A 19691-nucleotide genomic window follows, 5' to 3' on the forward strand; every position below is an offset into this window, starting at 1 on the left:
GAGGGTGAGCTGGCTTCAGGAAGCCCAGCCTCGGCCCATGGGTCCCTCGGCACAGCTGCCCGCAGGAGTCTTCCCCCCTGGATCCCGCCCCCTCCTGCAGGAGCGGGTGCTCAGCCCTGAGGCGCCCTTCAGGGGGCGCGAAAGGCCCAGCCAGCAGACTGCAGGCCTCAGCCCCCCGGACCCTTCCCTGCGCCCCGACTGGGATGCTCAGTGGGGTTTGGCGTCGGGTGCAGAAGGCCTTCTTGGTCCTGCCACCTAGAGAGATTATTTCAGGTGCATCAGAACCTCTGGAACCGCCAGCGCCTTCCTGCCACCTCCAGGGCGCTCGGTGGGCCGCCAGGGCTCGGGCGCCCCCCGCGCCCCCCGCGCCCCCAGGGTGCGGGCGCCGCGGCCTCTCCCAACCCGCGCGCGCGCCTGGGTCGGGCCGGGGCCCCCGCTGCGCTAATAAGCGGGAGGGTGGCGGCTCTTAGGGTTGGGGGCCTAGGTCCCCCGAGAAGCAGCAGGCCTGCGGGGGCTGGATGGAAGGCCCCGAGCCGCCCGCGTCGCCCGGAGCCTCCGAGGAGGGCGGCCGGGGCGTCGGTGCTGCGCCGCGCGCCCCCTCCCGTCCCGCGCGAGGAAGGGCCCCCCTCCTGCGGCCCGGGGCCAGCCGGCGGGGCCTCCCGAGCCCGCCTCCCCGAGAGGGCCTCATCGGAGCTCTTCCGGGGACGCGCTGGCGGCGCTGGGGCGCCCCTGGGGGTGCGGGGGAACGGCCGGCTCCCCGCCTTCGAGGACCGCCCCGGGCCCGGGGAAGTCGAGGCAGGCCACAGTGCGCGGAGGGAGGGAAGGCTGCCCGTGCACCCCGTGCCCCTCGGGCTCTGGGACATGCCCGCGCCCCTGACGCTGGGGAAGCTCAGGCTTCTTTCCAAGAAAACCTTTTTTTTTTTTTTTTTTGCAGAAAGTTGAATGGTGTGACTTTTGGCGCGTGGGGTTGGATTCACCGGTCCCCAAGTGCCCCCGGGGCTAGCCTCACCCTAGGGACACACGCATGCATCCTATGGGGGTTCCGCGCTTCCCACTGCGGAGTGCAGCGCCAGGGAGCGGTTTGGGGGTGTCTTGGCCTGCCGGTGACTCCCACCCAGCCTTTCCTCCCGGCCGTCCACGAGCCAGGGCACCAGGGAAAAACCTCCTGCGCGGTGGGAAGGAGCCTTGGCCAGGAGCCAGCCTCTCAGGCTTGACCACCTTCGGGGCTCTGCCCCCGGATAAGTGATGACACCGCCTCGCGCTGCGGTTTCCTCATCCGCTAAAGTGGGACTTAACCTCCCTCCCAAACTTCTTCCCAGCGTTAAATACGACGACCTTTGAAGCATTTAGCATTGACATGTTACGTGCCTGTTGTTACTGTTATTATTGCTTCTACGACTCCGACTTTATCTTCCAGACACGTCCCCTAGTTCCTCCAGAATCAGATTCTTCAGACCTTACTAGAAAATGTGGTACCATGGGGTGGGAGGGAGGCTCAAGCTCCAGAGCGGGGTGCACCTTTTCCGGGCACCCCCCAGGCTAGATGTGGATTCGCCATCTCTGAGAGTTCCAGAGCCTGATGCTGCAGGCCACTAAGATAGAGACGTAATTTATTTCTAAAAGGCCCAAGAAAAATGAGAAGGGATCAGTTTATTTCCGTGCGGAGTGGAAGCAGAAGAAACCGATTCATCTTAATGTCACCCCCTTGACTTGTTAAGACCATGGCACTACAGTAAACTCTATGGCCTGCCCTGCCCAGAGGTCGATTTATTTTTGTCATAAGTGTCTGCAGCCAGCCTGAGGTAGGTGGTGGGTTTTTGGAGGCCTGGGTGTAAAGGGAGAGAATGTGCAAGTGGGGAATAAGGGTGACCCAGGACAGAGCATGTGAACAAAAGTCACACAAAAGATGCTTTTCCAGGAAGGCATCAGAAGGCGGTTTTTTGTTCTCTTTTGTTTAGATTTTTATTTTTAAATAATCTCTACACCCAAGGTGGGACTCAAACTCATATCCCCCAAATCAGGAGTTGCACGCTGTAACTAGGGAGTCACGCAGGTGCCCCAGATCCCTTTTTTTTTTTAATAATGATAGTTTTCTCGTACTGAATTTTCATTCTGGGAAAATTAATAACATCTTGGTCCTCAAGTGACCATAGTAGTATGTTCCACTTGTCACCAGCTTCCTGTCTGGGCATCAGAACAGCACTGCTTTTTCACCTGAATATCTTCAATGAGGAAAATGATGGAGAGTCTTCTAGGAACTTGATTAAGTTCAGATCCCAAAACCATTTGGGAAAAAGAAACTCATTAGACAATAAGGAGAGGTCTTGGCGGTTGCCTCTGAATCTTCCAGTAGCCTTACAAATGTCCAAAACAGCTGCATAGAAAAAAAGAGAAAGAAAAAAATTACCTCAGGATGCAAGTTAATCAAATGTAAATATGACCAGGGAGATGGATTTGAAACTTGTCTTGCATTTTTGGCTTCTTTAGATCCAGTGAGACTCTATATGAGCCAACATTCAGGGCAAGAATATTGATCAATTCAAAACAAGTCAGGCAGGGCTGTACATGGTTCTGAACCTCATAATGAATGGGCAACCTTGGGAAATGTTTGCAGAGGGAAGAAACCAAAATTGGGTAAATCTGTATGGTTTTGGCTGTACCATGCAGTTGTAGAATAATGGCAAAAGGAAGGGGTAAAAAAAAAAAAAACCACCAGCAATATTATCGGATGATTTATGCAAAGTATCAGAAGGATGACCCAGTTTTTTTCTTGTTTGTGGCTGACGGTTGGCCCATGCAACATCAGATTAGCCAGATGAAGATAGTGTTCCTTGCCAGAACTGGGGAGAAAATGCAGACAGCTCAAGCTCCTTGGCTTCAGCCACTGCAAGGGTTTGCTCAGGGTTTAATGGAGGTCTCTAGCTTTTGCACTCATCATATTCAGTAAGTGTTAAAAAAAAAAAAAACGCACCCAGCATATTAGCGAAAAGTGTTTTGCCTGAAATGTGCATATTTCGAAATCCTGAATAGGCGTCTGCCCCTGAAAGTTTGCTTATTTATTTCCTTTGAGAGAAATGAAGAGGGTTGCCTAATACATGATGCACATAAGCGGTTCTCAATCACACTCCAGCAACTTTCACCTGAGAAAATTTAAGTGTTTCAAACATGCTATAAAAATTTTCCCCTACGTTTTCTGCGGTGCATTTAGGAAGCAAGGACTCCATAGTCAAATGCTTTCTATCGTTCAAAAAAACCTGCCAATTAAAAAAAAAAAAAACTGTTGTAGAAAAACAGAGCTTCCTTTAAGTGTGAAATATCATTTCATTGTAAAAAGTTAAAAAAGGAGCGGTAATCCAACTTCCGGATACTGTTCTGAATTATTTCACCAGACCCTTTTAAAAGGGGATTAGCAGGGCTTTGGGAGCAAAATCCTTCTGTTTTATTCAATCTCTGATTTTATGTTATAATTACGGGTTGTAAAGACTCTGGAATTAGTATGCAGGCACCGTCAGGACACGATGCAGGTGCTATTCTAATGGTTCAGCTTTTTAATTAAGAAAAGAGGTAAGAAAATTGAATCATAAAAACACTTTTGTGAGAGCTGAGAACATTGAAGCGACTGCATGAATAAAGCCTTTATACCTTCCCCTGACAGGTCAGCTACCAAGGCACTGACTTACGACCTTTTCAGGGCCAGACAATAGTTAACAGCTTTCTCACCTTGTCCCCACCAAACCTTCTCTCCTAGGACAGATCTTATGGAAATTGCTTTAAGTAGCTTGACTTTCACAAAAAAAGAAAAAATTGCAGTTGGGACAGATACATGTCCATATTGAAAGGCCTATTCGTAGGTTCCAACCACAGATGTCTGTCTTGTTCTCTGGATCCCTTCTCATGAGTGGGGGAGGGGGTGTACAGGAGGCACACATAGTTTATGGGGGAATGGAACCTGTCCTGAAACACCCACATAGACAGAAGCAGGACCAAGGCCAATGTAGACGCCTCCCTCAATTACTGGGAAAACACAACAGAAAGAGAGGCAGAGGCTGCAAGTCCTTCTGCACTTCTCTGAAATGGACTCTTCTTTAGAGGAAGAGATTTGAGCTTGAAAGCAATGCTCTTCTTGAAGGCATCCTGTCAGTGACTGTGTCTTAGTGCTTTGTAAGTTCCTTCAGCTCTCCAGTCACCCCCAGATGAGCATCTGTGAGTAAAACTGTTCTTGCTCATGAGACACCAACACAACTCCCCCAGCTCTCCCCCAGAGTGATGCTGGAGAGCCTCAGACCTTGAGGCACTCGGGCCCTGGAGCCCCCATGATTCTCCTATCCTAGGCTTTGCCAAAGCCCAGAGCCTGGATCTGAACTCTCAGGGAAGCCCCCACTCTGTCTTCCTTGGGCTCCAGTAAAACTCCACCCATCACTCCTCCGTCCACCCCCTCTGAATCTGGGGACCTGGTCCAGGACCAGCAACCCAGGCCATGCCCTTTCTGAGGAGGCCGGGCTCGCCTGGGCCCAGCCTAGGACAATGCGAGTATTAGGATATCAGCCGCCCTCGCAATGATCACGCGTTCAACGATTTTGTTTTCACGGCTGAGGGGGCTTTTTTCCAATGTAAATCAAGCGCTTTAGTTATTAAGGCCGAACACTAATCTCCAACAACCTTGACATAATGTGGCCGGGCGCGCCGGCCCACTTCGCACCTGCAGTCTGAATAGGGCGCCTTGTCAATGGGGGACACGCTTGTTGCCCCGGCTTGCAAAGGAGGGGAGTGAATAAGTCAAGCTTTGTGAATGCCCATGCGCGCTCTCCCTCCCGCCTTTGATCACGGAAAATGTCTTCTAATTTGTCCCTTTTTCATTGTAACAACGTTTTCAAGGCTCTTTCTATTTTTTTTCCGAACCACATTTTTATAAAGAACATAAATCGCCCCCCAAAACAAAAGGGGCGCGCCCCGGCCAACTGGCGCCATCCCGCTTCAGTGTCTTGAGGCCCTGGAAAGTTTGTTGCTTCTTGAAGCTGGTCTCCCAGCAAACACTACCTCGAAGGCCCCCAGAGTCTGCAGCTCCAAATCCTGACTTCTGGAAGGAGGGTGGGTAACTGGCTGTGGGAGAGGAATGTCGAGGGTACTCTATTTGGGGGGACAGGAGAGAGATCCGGCCTAGGGTAGGGATCAGAAGGGTTTTGGAGCTAAGATTCATATGGGCAAGACCCAGGAACAGATGTGTCCCTAGAGGATGTTATGCCACTTCTTGGCCTCTCCTGAACTCAGCAGGCAGTTCCTGGACCCCGTGGAAGTGGAAATGGGTTAGCCACCTTTTATTACACAAGGCAGGTGTAGGTGCTCCCAGCACTCTAAGCAACAGCTTCTCTCCTCTCATCACCCTACTCCTGTAATCAGCAGTGGTCCTGAGTTCTCCACAGAACCGGGTAATTGGGGGATATCTGGAAAGGCTACCTGCCCAGAGACACGCCCCCAGGTCTTCTGTGGGAAGCCGGAGCCACTTCTCCCCATTAAAAACCCTACAAGAAAACAGAATCAATGCCATTTATTCAGGGCCATGAAGCAACTTCTTTGTGGAATGTGGATTTTATCTGGGATTGCAATTCACTCAAAGTCTTTCTCCGTGAACACAGGCATTAATGACGCTGATGTCTCATTTGGTGGGATATTAATTATCCAGTTACAAATCAATGAGCAACCTCTGCTTCTCCCCCCAACTCTACTCCCCACATTAAGTTTGGATTTCCAAATGTTTGGGGGAACTTCTTGCCGGAAACATTTTTATCCTAGAGTTTTAACTTTATTCCTTCTCCTAGATTAAATAATTTTTCTTTGAGGCAGGCTGAGACTTTTTTTTTTTTCTTTTTTTCCCCCTTTAGTCATTACTTTAGTGCAGGCTTGGGGTAAGAAAACTAACATAACCCACTAATACAGTTTAAAACACTTTGATGTCTTGCCAAGAAACACTTCCTTCAAGAGAGAAGTCAACATTTGTTTTTCACATTAAATGGCGTTTAGTTGCCAGTGGAAAAAAAAATAATTCTAAGGACCACTTTTTAATTCGATGGATAACAACCGCAGGGGTCTAAAAGAAAATAACGACGATAGCTATAGACACAAATAACTAAATTACCAAAACGTTAGTATATCTCCCGGCTTCATTAATATGTAACAGACTCCCCAGTTAATCTCCAAAAGCTAGTGTTCCCCCTGTAAAATAGCACTCTGGGACGAATTGTACATGAGATCAATCACTGCTAATGCAGGAAGGTTTACTGCAGGAAAGGGGGAAAAAAAAAAGCTATTTACACCTTCAAATAGAAGCTTTTCAGATTTAAGTGTAAGAGCCATACATCACCAAGAATAAATGATTATGAATTGGTAAACGCGCCCTCCAGCGATTAGCTATGCGACGCTATTTATCATTTCTTGGGTGGTGATGGTGGTGGAGGTTTTTTTTTTCTTCTTCTCCTTTGGCTTCTTTTTAAAATCATCTGACTGTTCGGGAAGAAAAGCTTGACAAGCAGAGGAGAAGGGGGGAAAAACACCGCGGGAAAGTTTGTTTTTGCATATACTCCAAGTCATCAAAACATGGCCATGCAGATAGAAACAGGGTCAGATGTGGAGAGCGGAATAGAAAACAATGCAGCCCTTTCATTGTTTCATTTGTTATTAGGAGATCATTTGCCTATTGACGTTGACACATCAGCAGGTGTATTTTTTTTCTCTCCATTCCCTCTCTTTACTGATCCCCTCCCTCATTATATTTCCTCTCTTTAGTCCACGCATTCAGGAAGTTCACCATCAGTGCATTCATTTATTTATTTATTTATTTATTTATTTATTTATTTATTTATTTATTTATTTAGGAACTTTTCTCTGTGTGCGTGCGGGGCGCCGCAAGCCTGAGCTGGTGTGCGTGGCAGCGAGCCTGCGCAGGGCTAGGGCGGGAGCCCGCGCAGCCACAGTTGTCCCGGGAAACGGTGCTCCTGCCAAGGCATGGGGTCAGGGACTCCTGGGGACCCCGCTTGCTGTTTGCAACACAAAAGCATATGCAGCCCCTAAACATTCCAGGAGAGACAAAGGCTGCAGCCGAGGGCTGACTTAACCCTGGTTAAAAGTAACCCGGAGCCCACCTCCTCGGCCCAGGCCGGCTCTGGAGGCCCCGGGGGAGGCTCGGGGACCCGGCCTTGGGGCCAGGGGCGCCCGGGCTTAGGCACCCGCCGGGGCTGGGACCCGAGATCGCCGTGGGGGGTGCGGCGGGGTGGCGGGGGGCGAGCGGGCCCCCTGGGCTGCGGGCTGTTCCGCGGCGATGCCGACGACCTCGGGGACCCTGGGCGGCCGCGCGAGCTCCACCTGAGGACGGTGGAAGCCTTAGCGCTGTGGACGGTTCCAGAACCAAAGGTGTAGCAGGAGGCAGGGGAGGGGAAGGCTCACCTGCCCACTGCTCCGAGGCGAGGAGACCACATTAGGCAACGGCCCACCCTTCATAGCTGGATGGGACTCCAGAAGCCCTCTGCAAGGGCCACAGCCCTTCTTCATCCTTTTAGGGGTGTTGGGTGTTTGAACTGGGGAGGAGAGGAAGCTTTGGGGGCCAGTTACTGTGGGTTAGTAGGACCTCCAACTGAAAGAGAAGGCCAGGACCCAGTTATTGCATGCACTCGGTGACCCACAAATTCGGATTTGAGTGGTGTCAAGAGCCCTTTTCTTTAGGTTGGGGAGATTTTAGGATGGCTGGTAGGGGAGTTCTGGCTTTATGTCTATCAGAGCAGGTGACACTCCTAAGGGCTCTTTCAACCAGACATACAGTGGGCCTTGAGATGGTCTCAAAGTTGTGGAAGAAACCCAGGACATGCCCTCCACAGACAGGAAAAGGGCTCTCATTTCAGACTTAGTTTCTGGTTTGCTTTTCAAGTTGAATATTTACAAAGTGTTGTTTGTTACCTGTGCATCCCAAAGGAAGAAAGATCCCACCTCCTCACCGGAGAAGAGTTGATAAAAATAATAGTTGGAGGCTGGACCTAGAGTATCTAAACATGCCTTCCCAATTTTAAAATATATTATGGAGTTATTACAAAATAAATTGATGTATAGGGAGTGCGGAGAGAAATGAAGTGTCGCTCATTTTTATTTCACGCTCTATTGTGTAAAATTTTCTTCCCTTTCCCCCAACGGAATCTTCTCTTGTTTTGATAGCTTATGACAGGCTCCTGTAGAAAATCTTCTTGAAGAATCAGTTCAGACATACTGACCTTCAGGGAATGGATTTCTCTGTTACTTTTCAAAGCTGGTACAGTTCTGTGCTTTGGGAAAGAGAAATAGAGAGAAGGAATGAGCTCAGAAGTTTGAAAGAGGAAACGTGTATTCCTCTTGTATCTCCCTCCCAAGAAACCTTTAATATTTTGCACCTAAATTTGATCCCAGGAAGGAAAAAATTGTTGACAATAAACCCTGTGAAATAAGCAAATTGTCATCATGAAGATTTAATTTTGCAACTCCAGCAAAGCATATTATTCCTTTAGTTTCTATTGTTCTTCAAGATGTTATTCTTAATTTTAAAATTTAATGCCATTATTTTCTTCTGTACAACCTATTTTTGAAATAAAAGATTCCCTTTATGATATGTTTTTCAATAGTGAGTCTCTAAAGATCTATAATATTATTATTTATCTGAATTTTGTAGCTCTGAGGGCTGTATACACGATGTAATTGCTTTAACATGTTTTCATAAATTACATTCAGAAATGTGTCATAGTAAATTACCTTTGTAATAAAATGTAAAAAATGCAAATGGCTGTTGTCTTTATTACGTTTTAAACCATTGGTTTATCTGCACTATTTCACTTGTCACTTGCACAATATGTTGGCTAAAGGGGCGGCACAGTTTGATAACAGAGAGCTGGGTCCTGTGTGTAATCTTGCAGGCACGTACAGTTTGGGTCATTTCCTCATCTCCCGCAGAAAAGACATTATCCCGCTCATATTTACATACTTTTCAATATTTGTCAAACAATCATAAATTATAAATTAATGAAATGTTCGACAGTCTTCAGAGATCAGACTAATGAAGACATTTACCTTTTTGGTGATTTTGAGTCTCATCTTTGTAAGTTTAATGACATTTTGACGCTCACGCTTTATTAGGCTTTATTAGATTTGTCCTTCACTCCCGCTGTCATTCAGATGTCTCTGCAGAAACATCACCTGCTTCAGGTACAAGAACAAATCAACTTCGACCAGGAAACCTTCAAAACAGGGGCTCTACAACCTTAGTTTTAAGAATTAATGTTGACTTGTGTCTAAAAGACCACTAAGAAATTTTTACAATGATTTTTTTTTTTTGATGAGAATGCTGTTACATTTATTTTGCTAGGAAGCAATAACACGGACACTCAGACGGAAGTGCAGCTCAGATATACTATAATTTCAAAGTGATTTACAGCAGCAGAATCAGGAATGAGGGAAAGCAGCTCTGATCTTGGATTCATCTTTTGGGATTTTGTGAAATTTCCTTTTGATTGAAGATGGATGCAGTTTGTAAACCCTCTCTTGAGTTCAGAGGAAAGGGTCTCATTTGGAACTTGGTTTCAATCAGGGGATGGGCACCATCTCACCCAGCTGTGGTCCCAGGCAAGCAAAGGACTCCTCCCAAACACCACCACCCACTGGATGCTTCATTGACCCTTCAAGCTCAGAGGGAACCGCAGTCGTGCGCCTGCTTAGCCCAGGACAGGAAAGGAATGGCGTAAGTGCCAAGTGTCCGTGAGGTTGACACATTTCCCTGGAAGATGTTGACTCCCCATGCTCTCAGGATGATTGATGGCCACAGGGCTTTTTAATAAAATTATAGGTGATGAATTTAATTCAATCCAGAGAGGTCAAGCGACCAGCCTTGACTTAAGATTCAAATAGTAAATCACGTGGAATAAATGCACATCATCCCCACCCATCCCCAGCCGCGGGTGGAAGTGAGCTGGGGCTTTGGCGCCATCTTACTCTAAACAAAGGGCAGGGAGCCCGGGAAGTCAGGATGTCAATGTCTGTGTCATCAGGTTGGGTAATTTTATTAGCTCTCTTGCAAATTTTATCAACTCGTGTTAGTACACACCACCCCGCAGCGCCACCAGCCGCCTGACTTCCCTTAGCCTGGCCCACGAGGGGCATGCATGCTTTGTGGAGGTGAGAGAAGGTGCTGGAATGAGGGAGAGCTCAGCTCTCCCATGATTATCTGGAGTAGAAAGAGGGGTGTTTGTGAGTGAGAGGAGAGAGAGAGAGAGAGAGAGAGAGAGAGAGGGAGAGAGAGAGAGGGAGAGAGAGAGAGAGAGAGAAGCCAACAAGAGACAATTTTAGAGGTGGGCGCCCAGCTGCAAGCCTTTGCCTCCTCCTGGGCCAACTGAGCTTCCAGCAAAGGCACGAGGCGTTCGCTGTGGAAAGGGGGGAGCAGGGCCCCCCAGGAAGTGCACGGACTTGTAGGTTAGCCTTTGCCCCTTTATAAAATATATATCAGGAATAAAACGGCAGCCCATTAGAGGCCACAATCAGAACCCATAAAAATGTTGGGAGCGACTTCGAAATATCTCCAAACACTACTTTTTTAAGACACAACGGAGAGTTATTAAGCGGCTTCTTGGTGAAGCAGCGAGCATGGCTTCCGCAATCATCAAAAATTGATATGTACCGCTAGTAAAGTAATTATGCGCCATCCTGAGGATAAGGGAGCGGGCAATTGTTAATCCACTTGCACACCCGTTGACTTGCAGCATCAAGCTGCAAATAGCTTAATTAAGTCATACACGTGGACTATAACCATATTGCTCCATTGCATTATGCACACTATATCTCAATTTATTGGGACAATTAATGCGAAAGCTCCACCTCGGGCGGGTTCGCCATCCACCCCGTGCCCAAGTTCCATTCGATCGACGCTCTCCTAGAAAGCCAGAACCAACCCAGAAAGCCAAGAACAAATGAGAATTAAGGAGAGAGATAGAGAGAGAGATCCTACTGGGGATGGGGGGTGGGTAGGATTTGTGAGCAAACTTTGGCCCATCGAGTTGTTAGAACGGGGTGTCATAAACGGCAAACTGAATGCCTTGGACAGACCATCATTCATTATGTCTTAGCTGGTCACCTATTCAAGTGGGAAGAGTCCCCAATAGTTTTTATAATAATTGTAAAGCACGAAGCAAAAAAAAAAAAAAACCCATTTATTGATCATGAGAAATCTTCAGCCCTGGAGGTCAGGGGTCTGTTGGAACAGTTATGCAAACCCACTCCATCCCCACAAACATCTACTGGCTACAAGCAGTTTGCTTCTCTGAGTTCAAACTACAGAAATCTTCAGGTTACACCAAATCGATACTCACCCCTCCACCCCTTAACAAACGACCGAGACACAAACTTCTGACAGGGTAGCCCCCTCTCTCCTATTTCCACTTTTGAAGGTATAGAAATATTCAAGGTGATCCGGGACTGGAAATGCTGTCACCTGTGTGGGAAGGAGCCTTGGCAGCAGGGAGGAGCCGACAGAGAGGGAGGCGACTGGACAGTGGGTCCAGCTTCCCCCACAGGTGCAAGAGTCTGAGAGCCCCTGTCAGAGTTGGACGTCAGGTGCCCCCCTCCGTTCAGGTGGCACAGGACCTGCAGCCCCTGCACCTGGGATGCCAGGCAGTGCACTAATTTGAGTCTGAGCAGCGAGCTCCCCAGGTGAGACATAAATTGACAGGAGGTCTGGTCCTCATTGGCCCCGCAGACACGGCGGAGCCCAGGAACAATCTTTCCACACTTCAAACCTCACGAAGAAGTGGGAGACCCCAAGTGGCGGACCCAAAGGGCCTCTCCTGTATGTGCCACTAAAGGCCGGCTGATGTGGGCTGGCCCCACATCCTGTGGGCTCTTGCATGTTTGCCCCAAAAGATGGGGCCATGACTTTGATAGCGTGAATCAGAGGTGCGTCTTGGATTCCAAGCTACTGCTGTGCCTCCTTTCTCCCAGAGTCCGGGAGAACTGAGGGCTGCGATTTCCACGGGGACCACCCCCCACCCCGCACCCCTTGCAGGTCTGCTGGGAAGCAGGAGGGTGTTTCCTCCTGGCATCCTCTGTGAGGAAATAAAAATACACATAAGCGGGGGAAACCCGAGGTGTGAACCTGGAGTGTGCCGGGCTGACGCTCTCAGCCTCCCTGGCAGCTTTTTTCTAGTGTCTTCTCCAGGTTGTTTTTCCTTCACTTCCAGAAAGGTAGACAAGCATCACCTCGACTTTTCCAAAAGATCTTCTCCAACTCAGCTTTGGAGGTTTCTTCCCTAGGGTCCATGCGCCTTTAGGGGAGGAGGGCTGGGGATGCTCCAGGTCTTCCCGCGGACACCTGGGCTTCTGCAGCTCGCTCTGGAAAAGGAACGGGGTGACCGGGCGCCCAGTGAGTAGGGTTGGCTGGGGCCGGGGGGAGTTGGTGTCATCCTGGGATCGTCCAGGTCTCTGTCTGACTCCAAACGTCCGGGACTGTGCACTTTTGGATCTGCAGAGCCAGCAGAGTGAGGATGTGGGTCCAGAGAACCACTTATGGGGAGCTCCTGCTTTGAGGTACCCTCCAGGGCAAAGCCTGTGTCAGCACTTCTAGGAAAAAGCAACAGTAGCAGTAATACCAACACGTAGCTATTTCTCGTGCACTTTCTATAACCGTTTTGCATGCGCAGTCCTATTTAAAGCAAACGAACAAGCAAAAGAAAACACCATTTGACACAGATTCTATTTTTGTGCCCATTTTAGAGATGAGAAAACAGAGTTGGAGTAGTTTAAAGGACTTTGTTCAGGGTCCCTCAGCCAGGAAGTGGCCCAGCGGGTACTTGGAGCAGCTTGCCGCCCAGGGGCCACAATTCTTCCTTGGGTTGCCTCTCCTCTTGGGGAAGTCTGGGGCAGTTCAGACCCTGCCTTCCCTCCCTTGGCAGGACGGGCTCTGGGAAGTCCGTTCATTTCTAGTGCCAATCCTTGCTCTCCAGGATCCTGTCTTCTTTCCCACTGATGCCCCCAAATCCCCTGCAACTGGGGTGTGTGTGTGTGTGTATCTTCCAGGTTTAAACCTGGGTGGGTGGGGTCCAAAATCTCCGAATCCTTCTGAAAATCTGCCCCTTCACCACATCCAGTTCTTGGACCAGTAGTAGAGCAGCAGTCAGGCTAGGGTGGAGTCTATCCGGAGGCCTTCCTGGAGGTGGTGGCCAAACTCGTTAACCTGACTAAATCTTGTCTGGGCTGATGGTGAGGGATAGGATCCCGGGTGGCTTCAGGTCCTCCCTCCCCGTCTAGAAAGGAAGAGGTCCAGGTGCTGTGATCGTTTATTCCTTCTTCTTCTCCTCCCCACCTCCTATTTCTCTGCTTAAACCAACATCTTAACTCCAAGACTGTGGCTCAAAAAGGATGCACGTTAATTTCACAATTTCCATCCCAAAGTGGGGATGGACCCCCTGTTGCCACCCCAATCTGTGCCTCTTTGACCCCTAAGAAAGGGACCCCAGAGAAATGTACGGAGAACACAACTGCTCTGTGTGTTGGGAGAGGGGGGAGCCAAACTTCTGATTTTCCGCGGTGGCAGGGGGTGGGGAGAGGAGTAAGGCAGGTGGGGTGAGCAGGTAGCCCTCAAGTCCAAAACTCCAGGCTGTCCCTTGCCTTCAAGGGCCGTGGCCTTTGAACCAGGATCCGGGCAGGGCCCGCAAGGAGCCGGCCTACCGCCTTCACAGCCCGCTTCGCCCTGTGCCCCGCGCAAAAGAGTTTAACTCTTTTATCAGAGGGGAAATTGAAAAGTGACTTCTGCAAATCCCAAGTCGGGGGCTCAGCAGCAACTTCTGGGGTGGGAAGAGAGGTGGGGGCCGAAAAGGGAGGTGGGGAAAAAAAAGAGCAGGGGGGAAATCCATTGAAAAAAAAAATAAAGATACACGCGGGATTAAATAAGCTAAGCAGCTCAGCCGGCGGAATTCTAGATCTGGGTTTTGAAACCAAGAGGGTCCCTCTACCTTTGGCCATCTGGCTGTTTTAAGCCCTGCCCCATGCTGTATGATTTTAGCTGAAAATCTCTTCCGTTGCAGCTTCTCTTTTATTGAATTCATCAAAAGCAAACTTTCCCTGAGTTTTTTTTTTTTTTTTTTTAAGACGGCTAAAATAATACGCCGACCACTGTGACATTCTCCGCGCCCAGGCCATTTTTCATAACGCCGCGGATCCGCTTTTGTGCCTCGGAGGCGACTAAACAGATGAATAACGAGCAAAGTCTCCCGAAAGTAAGCTAGCAGCTTTTCTCAGCTCTAAAAAAGTTAACTGAAATGAGAGGTGCACGTAAAAACCCAACACCCAAAGATGGGGGGCCACACTTTTATGACTCTGCATGACAACGACGTCTTTTTAAAAGCAAACTAACTCCCACACCCGCGCACACGCGCGCGCGCACACACCCGCGCACACACACACACTCACACACTCACACGCACGCACGCACCAGCACACTTGCTCACACAAACTACACAAACTTTAAGCCTTGCGAAGCTGCCCAGGTGGTGTTTTTGGCAATTTCGGTAAAGACAGAGTGAAAGAAGAAGGTTCTGAGGCAGGTTCTAGCTGGCAAGGATGGGAGAAGGGCAAAAACGCGGTTTTATCTATTATTTTAGTTTTAGATGTTGTTTTGTTTTGCTAGATTTTTTTTTTTTCTTTCTTTCTTTCTTTTTAACGGCAGCTAGTAGGCAGGTTGTTTTCTGGCAAGAGGCAAGGAATGGCTGCAGCACTCAAGGAAGAATCAAAGTGTTAAAGGACGCTCAAAATGTAGTGTTGTGGCAGGTCGGGGTAAGTTACTTTTTTTTTTTTTTTTCCCCTTCCCCTCCTGTTTGCTCTTTGGTTTTGGAACGCAGTAAAAACGCACTTCGAGTAGAGTTTTCCTGTTGTTGTTGTTGTTTTTTTTGGGGGTGGGGTGGGGTGGAGAGTAACTCCAGGCTCCCTCCTGGGGTGGCCGCCTCCTGCGACCCTGCTCTGGTTTTGCAAGGGCTTTGCTGGGAGGTGCTTTCCCGCCGAGCCCCGTGGTGCCCGCGCAGGGGCCAGCGAGCCCCGCGCGCTCCAGCCGCTCCCGCCGCAGAGGCAACAAGTCCCCGACCGCAGCCCGGGGCCCGCCGCTCGCCAGGTCCTGGGAACGGATCTTGCACGTGTAAACTACTTGCTTGTGGACGCGCACAGCTGCGACCCTCGGGTTTATGGGGGGGGGGGGGGCGGAAAAAAAACCTCGTGCCTTAAATGGACGGTTTAGAAAAACTCAGCCATTGGTTCTCGCCAGATGATTATTGATGCAAAGTAAACCCTAGGGTTGGAGCGCGCGCGCGTTTGTTTAACCCTAAAAAGTATTCCGCATCCGAGTTGCTCAAGTTGACGTCCACTCGAAATCGTTTGCTATGTTTTGTCCCCCCCACCCCACCGCCAGGGGCTAAGAAAAATAACTAGGCGTCATCTGTGGGAGATGGGTGTAGACCTAGTAGTCCCCGGGGAGCAACGCCCCAGCCCCGTGCGCGCTAACTTGCAGGAAAAGTGGCCCCAAAGAGACTCGACAGGCGGCTCCGTGCACGCGCGCACACGTTTCCACGGACGTGTGTCACGGGTGCGTGGTGGTGCTGCATGCACTTGGCTGCGGGCACCGGCCCGGGGCTCTGGGATTCGGTCCCCGGGGTGTGGCTGCTGCTGCTGCTCTGCGGTGCATGTTCCATAAACGCGGCTGTTGAGGCGCCCGGGCCGAGGGGTGGTTCGCTGGCAGCGCCAGACAGCGACCCGCGAACGTCTGCCGCGAGCCCAGATTTTATGGATTCTCACGTTCTCCCCTACCCGGGAGTGTGGCATAGACACGTGCTGCGCCAGAAGGATGGGGCAGGGCGGACCCCGATGCGCGCCCGGGAGAAATGCACCGGGCGGCCGCGGAGGATGCACGCGGGGCCGAGGGGGGATCCGAGGCGATTTTGGTTCGTTAGCAGGCGCGACTCCCCGAGCCTGGGTCTGGCGGGGCCCGAGCATATAAAATGCAACTTTTGCCCCATTGGTTCGCTAGGTGAATTAGCGCATACTGGGACTGAACAGTCCTTGACCTTTGCCTTTATGTTTGCGCAAATGTTTGCCTAAAACACAATCGGCCTTGACAAGGGAGCATGCTACCGTGTGACACTGCCTATTCACCAGATAGATGTTCCCTGCCACACACGACCCAGAGCAGCCTTTTTAAATGGCTTAGGTATTTGTACAAACCGTATAAATTAATGTCGGATGATTGCTAGTTGCTAGTTAAATACAAGACAATTTAGATGTGGGATACACATCTCTCTTTAGTCTTTCTTTCTTTTTCTTTTTTTTTTCCCCTCCTCTTTTACAAAAGTCGATAAGATGACCAGGAAACAAACAAACAAACAAACAAACAAAAAATGATAGTGGAGAAAAGTTTATGTTTAGGGAAGGCAATAGATTCCTGTTTGATAAAATGGGCACAAAAACGTAATTCCCTCACACATGACTTTTCCCACCAAGATGGGGAGTGAATGAAGCAAGAGAGAGGAACAGTGGGGAAAACTGAAGGACAAATGCTCAGGACAATTAGTAATGGGGAGGGGGGTTTGGGGAAGTGAACCCGAAGATCCTGCAGGATTTATTGTTCCTGGAGGAGCCATGAGAGTCAAGAGGCTCTCAGGACTCTGGGAACCCCGTGGGACTGGGGAAGTTTTACCGATTCCTGAGCTTTATGGTTTTGAATACTTCCCCCAATAAAACTAAATACTTTAGCAGGAGGGGAAAACATCTTGTAAAAATCTAGAATTGGTTTAAACCTCCTTTTTAACCGCCACATTGTAGGTTTGCAATGATTTAGAGACCTAGGCTGCCTTTCCCTGAACTTTGACATAGGGGAAAAAAAATGAATTTCCCTCGGCTGTGGTTTCTAGCTGGGTTCAGAATTTTCCACATTCCTTTCATTACCAGCAAGATGGCAAGACCTCACTGATTTCCAGGGCTTAATTTCTGGGGTGGATAGGACGGCAGAGACAGGGATTACAAAATTAAGCAAAACAGGGACAGTTGCAGTATTCCTTTAGGGAGTGTCATTCCTTTGGGAGAGAGGAGTATTTACTTTCTTCGTTCCAAGAGGATGCAGTTGACCAGGAGAGTACCAACGCAGGCCACAACCTGGGGATACGGATTTGAATGTCTGAGAGTCTCTGCGGTTTCTCCAAACATTGGCCAAGTTGCTTTCAGGCTTCCTTTAACTATCTGCAGGTGGTGGGCCATCACTTCTCCCTTGGAAGCCCTTTCTCTTGTTCCCTGGGCAGAATTTACCTTCTCTCTGGTGGGCTTTGGGTCAGAGCAGGGGGAAGTTTGTTAAAAAAAAAAACAAAAAACAAACAACAACAACAACAAAAAACACAAAAACAGAATTCTATGTGTCCCACATAGAATTTTGGCGATGCATGAAATTAGCAGAAAGGTATAAACGACAGCAGAATGCAAAAGACAAAAGATAAATTTAAGAACAAGTACCTTGCAAAAAAAAAAAAAAGAAAAAAGAAAGAAAGAAAGAAAGAAAAAAAGAACAAGTACCTTGCAGGGAACTGTAACACAGAGAGGCTTGCAAGAAGAGTAAACATAAGTGATATGGAAAATAATTCCGGAGACTATTTCTAGGTAAAATACCCCCCCTACGAATTTCTTAATTAACAGATCAGATTTGTTAGTTTACCCTCATTATTTAATTAATAATGTGTCAGAAGTGAACCATTTCAGAAACAGTTCTGTAGAATTGACAGAGTGTGAATGGTAGTCTACATAGTTTTGGCTTTTGGTTTATAAAAGCAGGCAACTGGATATGCGTAGAAACCATATTTCAGTTCTCAGAGGATATTTGCTCATTTTCTTAAACTTGTAATCATTTTAACTATTTAAAAAAATAGTTTCATATTAAGATAGAGTGGCTCTTCTCTCTGCTCCTCATCCAATCTTTTAGAGGATTTAGGAATTAAAGATTTATAGAAATGCACACTTTAGAGCTCTATTATCTGAGATGTTCTACAGTGACACGGAGAAAGCAAGGCAGTAATATGTTTCTAGCCTTTAGCAATATGTTTCTAGCTATCTTGTGGCTGTGCCTGTGGTACATGAAATTTGTTCAGACTTCTGGGTGAATTGGGACCTAGAATTTATAATCGGTGATGATTAATATAAGCAATTTAGGTTCAAGCTAGTTGTAAAAATCAGTTTACGAACTCCAGAAGTTTCCAGGTTTGCTTACTTTGAAATAGATACATGTTTAATAAAGCACATCAAGTTAGAAAAAAATCAACATCTTAGATAAAATATAGTTCACATATGTCCTAGGTATCAACTATTCAAGTATTTAGTCCACATATTCATTTAGTTATTCAGTTATAATGAATCAAATTGAAGATGAGAGATGATCAGCTCAATTAATTTATGATAGACATCTAGAAATTGTGCATATTTCTGGACAAAGCTGATATACCATTAAATATTTATATTGTGAAATCTGTAGGTGGTTTTATCTAGCAGTGCTCAGGAGGACATATAGTAATTAATTGATACAAATAAAGACATAGTATAACTGCCAAAACTGCTCTTATTTAAATGAGTATCACAACTTTAATGGAGAAGAAAGGAATTTTCTTTTATTATTTTTGGAAATGATTAGGCTTCTACAATAATATTACTTTCCTTAGGAAAAAAAAATAAAAGGTATAAAAAAATCTTAGTTTATAACTACATTTGAAAAATTAAGGTAACTGATTTATTCTTATGAGTTGAGCATTTGAGAAAATCCCTGCTGAAAATCATTTCCATATGAAATTAACATTCATTAAAGGTAAAATGATTGCATTACCTGACACTGAAACTGTAAAATCTTTTAGATGACTCTGTAGTATATGCTAACCGCTACGTTAATAATCTTTCTGGCTTGATTGTGAAATGTCATCTGCCAGGATCTGTGAAACTTTCTATTTTACTGTGCATTGAAATTAAGCTGAAGAAGTAAATTTAGATTTCAGGTGCTGGAGACCCTGGCCTCTCCTCCCATTCTATCTCCTTGAAGGCACATCTTTCCCTCTAATTTACGTGGACACAGCTTATATTGTTTTAAAAATCCTCATCAATTACTTGCTACTAAATTCCATTCTGCTTTGCACATGAAAACTTACAGATGGCTTGGAGGTATGTGAATTTAGCTATTAATTGCCAAACTTGACTTGAAATAGCCCAAATTTGTGCATGTGAACAGCCAGGCCTTGCTAGAGTTGAAGCTCAGAGACCAGACTTACCCTACTGGTGACAAATCTAGGTTTTCTTGGTACAGAGAAAGAAAGAATCCTTCTTACCTCCATTTTGATTCACAATCTCTGATCACATAAATTATGCTCTGATTTCCAATGCCTAGTGCATCCAAAATCAGGCCCTAATTACCTAATACTAGCAAAGACAATGGGGATTCTAGGGGGAATACTTAACAGGGCTTGGATTCCAGAGGGCATTTGGAAGGGGCCAAGCCAAACTTTACCCAGGGAGTGAGATTTAAGATCTTTTTCTTATGGCTGGTCAGGGAAAAATCTCGGATTTCCAGAAAGGCCCTCCATCCTCTGTTTTAAAAGTTGGGAATTCAGAATTCAAAGAGGAGGGAGCGGTGAAGG

At 47.6% G+C, this 19691-nt stretch overlaps 1 long non-coding RNA gene across 2 annotated transcripts in view; it reads left to right on the forward strand.

Annotated features, from left to right (window-relative positions):
* The first annotated feature begins 14433 nt into the window (after window positions 1-14433).
* The window catches only part of LOC144293753 (uncharacterized), a 325436-nt gene continuing 320178 nt past the window's right edge, over window positions 14434-19691 (forward strand). The window contains exons 1-2 of one of the 2 annotated variants that reach the window (XR_013360987.1): window positions 14434-14594; window positions 14721-14823. This is a non-coding gene — a long non-coding RNA (uncharacterized LOC144293753). Of the gene's footprint in view, window positions 14824-19691 lie in introns of both variants that reach the window. The other variant, XR_013360986.1, reaches the window with a different exon arrangement.

Source organism: Canis aureus, chromosome 22 (assembly GCF_053574225.1).
Source record: "Canis aureus isolate CA01 chromosome 22, VMU_Caureus_v.1.0, whole genome shotgun sequence".
In the NCBI taxonomy this organism is placed as follows: Eukaryota; Metazoa; Chordata; class Mammalia; order Carnivora; family Canidae; genus Canis; species Canis aureus.